The following is a 7,699-nucleotide window of genomic DNA, read 5'->3' as shown; positions in this document are numbered from 1 at the left end:
AATATGAACTCGGTACGTAACGGCAGACGAAATACGGCTACGCATTTCGCCTGGCGTGCTAACGTTTCTGCCAACTCGCCGCCTTTAAGATACTTAATATTATACACACATACATACATATATACATACATACATACATACATCGGTTTTTTTATTACCTACTAGCAGTATCGCCCGGCGTTGTTCGGGTTTGTAAAGGAAATAACTATATAAGCATTTTTAGAGAGTTATAGCCAAAAATTAGCAAAACAAATGGATTAAAAATGGGAAAAAATTATGGTAATTTTTTTTTAAATCGTTGACTCATCGTAGACATTTTTAGTGAGTTACTTCCCTTATATAATAGCGAAAAAATGCATTAAAATGGAAAAAAATTATGGTAAATTATTTTTAAAATCGTAGACTCAACGTAGACGCGCGCTAATACCCAGAAGGGCTCGATATGAATCACGACTATAAGATACCCGGTTTTGGTTAAGCTGCACCGCAAAATGTGGGAGTAGTTAGGAATCTAAATCGTAGGAGACAGACACTCACACAACTTCACTTTTATATATAAAGATAAAAGGCTACACATAGATGCTCCTCGACAAATACAAAATATAGACACAACACGAAACGTGACAAAACATAAAGTCAGGGAACTAAAATTTAACAAAAAGTGGATAAGATTAGAAGTAAAAATTGCAAGGAACGAATGATAGTCAGAATGAATGAAAAACGAGGCGCAATGCCCACTCGATCCCCAAAGCTGAGAGGTTACATTTTCACAGTTCTTTTCTCTTTTTCTTTTTTTTTTTAAGTCTACATATCTCTTTTACTCTTTTACTTGCTTCAGTCATCTGACTGCGGCCATGCTGGAGCACCGCCTTTAGTTCGAGCAAATCGACTCGGGGACTTATTCTTTGTAAGCCTAGTACTTATTCTATCGGTCTCTTTTACTTGTTTCAGTCATTTGACTGCGGCCACGCTGGAGCACCGCCTTTAGTTCGAGCAAATCGACCCCAGGACTTATTCTTTGTAAGCCTAGTACTTATTCCATCGGTCTCTTTTACTTGTTTCAGTCATTTGACTGTGGCCATGCTGGAGCACCGCCTTTAGTTCGAGCAAATCGACTCGGGGACTTATTCTTTTGTAAGCCTAGTACTTATTCTATCGGTCTCTTTTTTGCCGAACCGCTAAGTTACGGGGAAGTTAGCACACCAGCATCTGTTGTCAAGCGACTAACACACACGCATATATATACATGCACATATATAACAAAGACATATATATACATGCACATATATACGACGGGCTTCTTTCAGTTTCCGTCTACCAAATCCACTGACAAGGCTTTGGTCGGCCCGAGGTTATAGTAGAAGACACTTGCCCAAGGTGCCACACAGTGGGGCTGAACCCGGAACCATGTGTTTGGTAAGCAAGCTACCTACCATACAACCACTCCCGCGCCTATATACATATATGCATATAGATATATGTCATATATGTATGTGTATATGCATTTATGTATGTATATATATATATATATATATATATATATATATATATATATTATATACACATATATACATACATACATACATATATGCACACACACATACACGTATATGGGGGGAGGACAGATAGATAGACAGACAGAGACCCACAGATAACACAGAAACACCCCCATCTACCACCACCACCACTGCTACAACCACCACCTCTACAACCACCACCACCACCAATATCTGTACAACGAAAGGTTTATTAATAAAATCGGTCACACAATGTCATACGATGAATTTCAACTCACTCCCTACTTACCACCACCACCACCTCCACCACAACCGCCAATACCACCACCACCAACACCACCACAACCACCACCACCACCAATACCACCACAACCACAACCATCACCACCACCACCACCACCACCACCACACACCACCACCACCACAACCACCACCACCACCAATACTACCACAACCACAACCATCACCACCACCACCACCACCACAACCACCACCACTACCACCACAACCACAACCATCACCACCACCACCACCAATACCACCACCACCACCACAACCACCACCACCACAATCACCACCACCAATACCACCACCACCACCGCCGCCGCCACCGCTTGTAGCAGCAACAACATCAACAGCAACAACAACAACAACAACAACAACAACATCACAACTGTATATCTGCACATTGTGCCTTGAAATATTGCTTTTAAACACATCTTATCAGCTTTAAGCACCCCTCCCCCCATCTGGATTCTATTTCTCATTTATCTCCATTCTCTGTAAAAGAGAATCTAGATGTGATCTTGTATAATATCATGAAGCGATAATGTGGGGCGCTGGCAGAATCGTTAGCACACCGGGCAAATGGTTTGGCGGCATTACGTCCGTCTTCACGTTGTGAGTTCGAATTACGTCGAGGTTGACTTTGCCCATCATCCTTTCGGGGTCGATAAATTAAGTAACTGTTGAGTGCTGAGTGGATGTAATCGTCTTGTGTGGTAAGGAGTGGTTTCGGGTTCAGTCCCACTGCGTGGCACCTTGGGCAAGTGTCTTCTACTATAGCCTCGGGCCGACCAAAGCCTTGTGAGTGGATTTGGTAGACGGAAACTGAAAGAAGCCCGTCGTATATATGTATGTATATATGTATGTGTGTGTATATGTTTGTGTGTCTGTGTTTGTCCCCCTAGCATTGCTTGACAACCGATGCTGGTGTGTTTATGTCCCCGTCACTTAGCGGTTCGGCAAAAGAGACCGATAGAATAAGTACTGGGTTTACAAAGAATAAGTCCCGGGGTCGAGTTGTTCGATTAAAGGCGGTGCTCCAGCATGGCCGCAGTCAAAATGACTGAAACATGTAAAAAAAATATATATATATATTTAAGAGGAATAATTGATGAATTTCTCCCTTATGAAGTTTTTCACGCTAACTACTTGATAAATTCTTATAAAAAAGCGGACTCGCGGTCATAGGATCGCGGTTTCGATTCCCAGACTGGGCGTTGTGAGTGTTTATTGAGCGAAAACACCTAAAGCTCCACGAGGCTCCGGCAGGGGATGGTGGTGATCCCTGCTGTACTCTTTCACCACAACTTTCTCTCACTCTTACTTCCTGTTTCTGTTGTACCTGTATTTCAAAGGGCCGGCCTTGTCACTCTCTGTGTCACGCTGAGTATCCCCGAGAACTACGTTAAGGGTACACGTGTCTGTGGAGTGCTCAGCCACTTACACGTTAATTTCACGAGCAGGCTGTTCCGTTGATTCGAATCAACCGGAACCCTCGTCGTCGTAACCGACGGAGTGCTTCCACAAATTCTTATAAAGATTTTATCCTATTTTTCAATTGTAAATTTAACCGGAAAATATTCAGTGCTGAATTTTATTCTGGATAAACACGTGTTCCGAGATGCAATTCGAAAAGCCCGCCTCTTACATAGATATATAAGTGTGAACAATTCTATGTACTATGCTGGATACATGGGGTGTTCGTCTGGTATGTTGATTTTTTGTTCACTTTTATGTGTCTTGATTATGCTTGCACTGACGATTAAAAAGTGCATTTTGTGCACTAATTATGAAATCATATGATCTGCAGCTGTATCTAGTTTTAAAAGGCTCGCTTTGAGAGTTGCATTCCCTCGCGTTCGGTACAATGTGTTTTATGGTGGTAGTTTTGATTTAAGAGTCCCTCCTGCCCTTAATATATATATATATATATATATTAAATGCATTACTTACAAAAATGCCTCCCGCTAGGAGGGACTCTCAAAGTTTTGACTCCTAATAAAAATAAAAAAACGGGGTAAAGCAAGGTTGTGTCCTTGCTCCTACATTATTTGGCATCTTCTTCTTGCTGCTGCTGTCACATGCCTGTGAGACATCAGATGATGGAGTGTTTCTGCACAGTAGAAGTTACGGGAAAGTGTTCAATCTCTCGTGTCTGCGTGCCAAGACCAATATATATATATATATATATATAGGTAAACAGTAAAATTAATTACAGACATGGACAAGAACATGAAACACCACAGAGACGACACAAGAACCACAGGACGGGACATTCGAAGCCCTCAGTCATCAGTCAAGAACCAGATCATCTTAGCAATTTCGGCTGATTAATCTTGAGATTGCTCCGATATGGCCAGCCCGCCAAGGGAAATCTAAGCCAAGCGCATTAGATCCCCTGGAAGAAAGCTTCGAATGTATACAACGAAAGGACGGAAAACGATCGAAGTACACAAACAAAAATACAGAATACGTGACACAATAAGAATACAAAAACGTAAAAACAATAACGGTAAAAATAAAAAATAAACAACAAAACAAAACCAGGACGTAGGACAAGGGTCTTTCGACAGGACGATTTGAGTATGGGGCTGGCTTGTGAAGTTGTGCCTAAAGGCCACGGGGAGACGAACAAATACGTGTTGCTTCTGAGGCTGCTGATATATATATATAATTATAACAAAGAGGGTCTTTGCAACAAGTTGCTAGACCACATACCGAAAGTATTAGAAATAGCAGCCAGAGGACTGTTATTTCTTTTACTACAAAAATATGTCTCCACAGACAACAGTATTGTAACTCACTATGTGGCAAAAAAAGAAGAAAAATAACGAAATCAAACAGTCCTCGGTCAATTATGACGTACGTTTCTGGATTAGAATCAAAGATATATATATATATATATATATATTATATATATATATATATATATATATATATATATATATATATATATATATATATAATATATATATATATATATATATAATATATATAATATTATATATATATATATATAGGCGCAGGATGGCTGTGGGTAAGTAGCTTGCTAACCAACCACATGGTTCCGGGTTCAGTTCCACTGCGTGGCATCTTGGGCAAGTGTCTTCTGCTATAGCCCCGGGCCGACCAATGCCTTGTGAGTGGATTTGGTAGACGGAAACTGAAAGAAGCCTGTCGTATATATGTATATATGTATATATATATATATGTATCTTTGTGTGTGTTTGTGTGTCTGTGTTTGTCCCCCTAGCATTGCTTGACAACCGATGCTGGTGTGTTTACGTCACCGTCACTTAGCGGTTCGGCAAAAACGAGACCGATAGAATAAGTACTGGGCTTACAAAAGAATAAGTCCCGGGGTCGAGTTGCTCGATTAAAGGCGGTGATGGGCTTACAAAAGAATAAGTAATGGGGTCGAGTTGCTCGACTAAAGGCGGTGCTTCAGCATGGCCGCAGTCAAATGACTGAAACAAGTAAAAGAGCAAAGAGTAAAGTGTGTGTGCGTGTATGTGTTCATTTACATGTTCTGAAGCAGCATCTACATAAAGAAGGTTTTAATATAATTCATTTACGCTGGCGAAAAGGGCCAAAGGGCCAAAGGGCCCAGTGCGGTGAAGGCTGCCACGCCATTAAGTCTCTGATGTTCGACTGTTTATTACAAACCCTGTAGACGTGACACTGTAGACAAGAGAATCAACAATGGAACCCGATAAGAGACATGTACACAGTCCATTGACCTCCACAGTAGACTATTGAAGATAAAGCAATGAGTGATAAGCGAAGGAATAAATTAGTGAATGAATAAATTAATGAATGAATACATTAATAAATTAGTGAGTTTGAGGGTGAGGGTGAGGAAAATAATGAGAAACGAAAGATAAGAAGAAAGTAAAAGATTAACAAAAATATGAAAAGTGATGGTGGTGGTGGTGGTGGAGGTGGTGGTGGTGGTGGTGTTGGTGGTGGTGGTGTTGGTGGAGGTGGTGGTGGAAGAATCAGATGTGTAAACAATGAATTTAGGACACGAATAAAGAGGGAGAGAAAGAGGGAACGGGAGAAAGAAAGGGAGATAATGATACATACATACACTACCGTCAGAAATTAATTAGCACCCTTGATTTGCTCACCATGAAGCATGGTGGGGGTGGTCTGATGGTGTGAGGGGCGTTCAGCTACAGTGGTGTTGGGCGGCTCTATGCCGTCGAAGGCAACATCAATGCAGCAAAGTACGTTGAGATAGTACGGGATACCTCTTTGGTGGCGAGGAGTACGTGCTGGCCAGTCACCTGACCTGAACCCTATTGAGAACCTCTGGAGTCGATTGGGTAGGGATTTGAATGTGCAGCAATACAGGGAACGACACGAGCTGTTTGGGGCACTTCTTGCTGCATGAGGGGCCATCCCTACACAGTACCTGCAGGCACTCATAGACAGCATGCCGACCCGCGTAGCAGCTGTCATTGCTGCCAAAGGAGGAGCAACAAAATATTGACTAAATTTCACGATTAATAACAATTATGTGGTGTGCTGGGATATGTTTTAATAAATTTTTGATTAAAAACGAGTTCGTTTCTGATAATAAGTTAATTAAATTAAGAAAATGTAAGAAAATGTAGAAATTTGAGAAGTGCTAATTAATTTCCGACGCAAGTGTACATACATACATTTATTTTTTTATTTATGCGCCCTTTTCAAGCCTGGCCAGGCTCGTGGGTCCGGTTTCCCCGGTTTCTGTAGGGTAAGTGTTCCCCCCGGCTGGACGGGACGCCAGTCCATCGCAGCGTTACTCAAGAAACAGGAAGAGAGAGAGTGAGAGAAAGTCGGGGCGAAAGAGTACAACAGGGGTCGCTACCCGCCCCCCCCCGCTGCCGGAGCCTCGTGGAGCTTTTTAGGTGTTTTCGCTCAATAAACGCACACAACGCCCGGTCTGGGAATCGAAACCGCGATCTTCCGACCGCGAGTCCGCTGCCCTAACCACTGGGCCATTGCGCCTCCACACATACATTATATATAAGAGTGGGTGCCGAAAAGTTTTTCTAAGCCCTATTAAAAAATTCGGGAGGTTGGGCCTCGCGACAGGGTCTTTACACCACCCCTCGTATATGTGTGTGTATATGTGTGTGTGTGTGTGTTCTCTCTCTCTCTCTGTTTTAGAATAAAGTTTGACCGGCCGCCTATTTGGTAGCAAGGTTGTGAAGAAAGGTATCTTATTTTAACAATTTTTCATTAAATCTTAAGGTCTTTTACATTTTTTAGTCTGAAATCTTGTAGTAAATTAAGAATTTGCATTCTCTCCCCAAGATCCCAATTTCAGCCATACTTTGCTCCAGACGAATTGGTATGTATCCTGATGCTCCAAGAATAATAGGCGTGAAACTGAAAGTATATATTGAGTACATTATTTACATTTGACAGATATTTGTCCTCATCTTGTTTGTTGTTAACACAATGTTTCAGCTGATAAACCCTCCAGCCATCATCAGGTGTCTTGGGGAAAATTCGAACCTAGGTTCTCTTTCCTAAGGTATGTTTCGATATTGTCATATTTTAAGGTCACTGCTTGGAATCGAACTTGGAATCTTGGGGTTACTAGCCCGCGTTCTTAACCACTACGCCAGATGCCTGTGGGCAAATATGGAGTGAATTTTAGGACATAATTGCCCACCGGCATAGTGGCTAACAGCGCGCGCTATTAACCCCAAGATTCCGAGCTCGATTCCAAGCAGTGACCTGAATAATAATAATAATAATAATAATAACAACAGGGACTTTACAGTGCCCTTTTTGATAACCCTTTTGATATAGACGTATAAATACTTACAATACCGAATTGGGTAAAATTTGTCCTGTCTCTACTCTGGTTTGTCTTAAACCATGAATGTATCTCCTTGATT

This window comes from Octopus sinensis, unplaced genomic scaffold, assembly GCF_006345805.1.
Source record: "Octopus sinensis unplaced genomic scaffold, ASM634580v1 Contig18268, whole genome shotgun sequence".
NCBI classification, from domain to species: domain Eukaryota; kingdom Metazoa; phylum Mollusca; class Cephalopoda; order Octopoda; family Octopodidae; genus Octopus; species Octopus sinensis.
The sequence above is the reverse complement of the archived record's forward strand: the minus strand, read 5'-3'. Positions refer to the sequence as shown.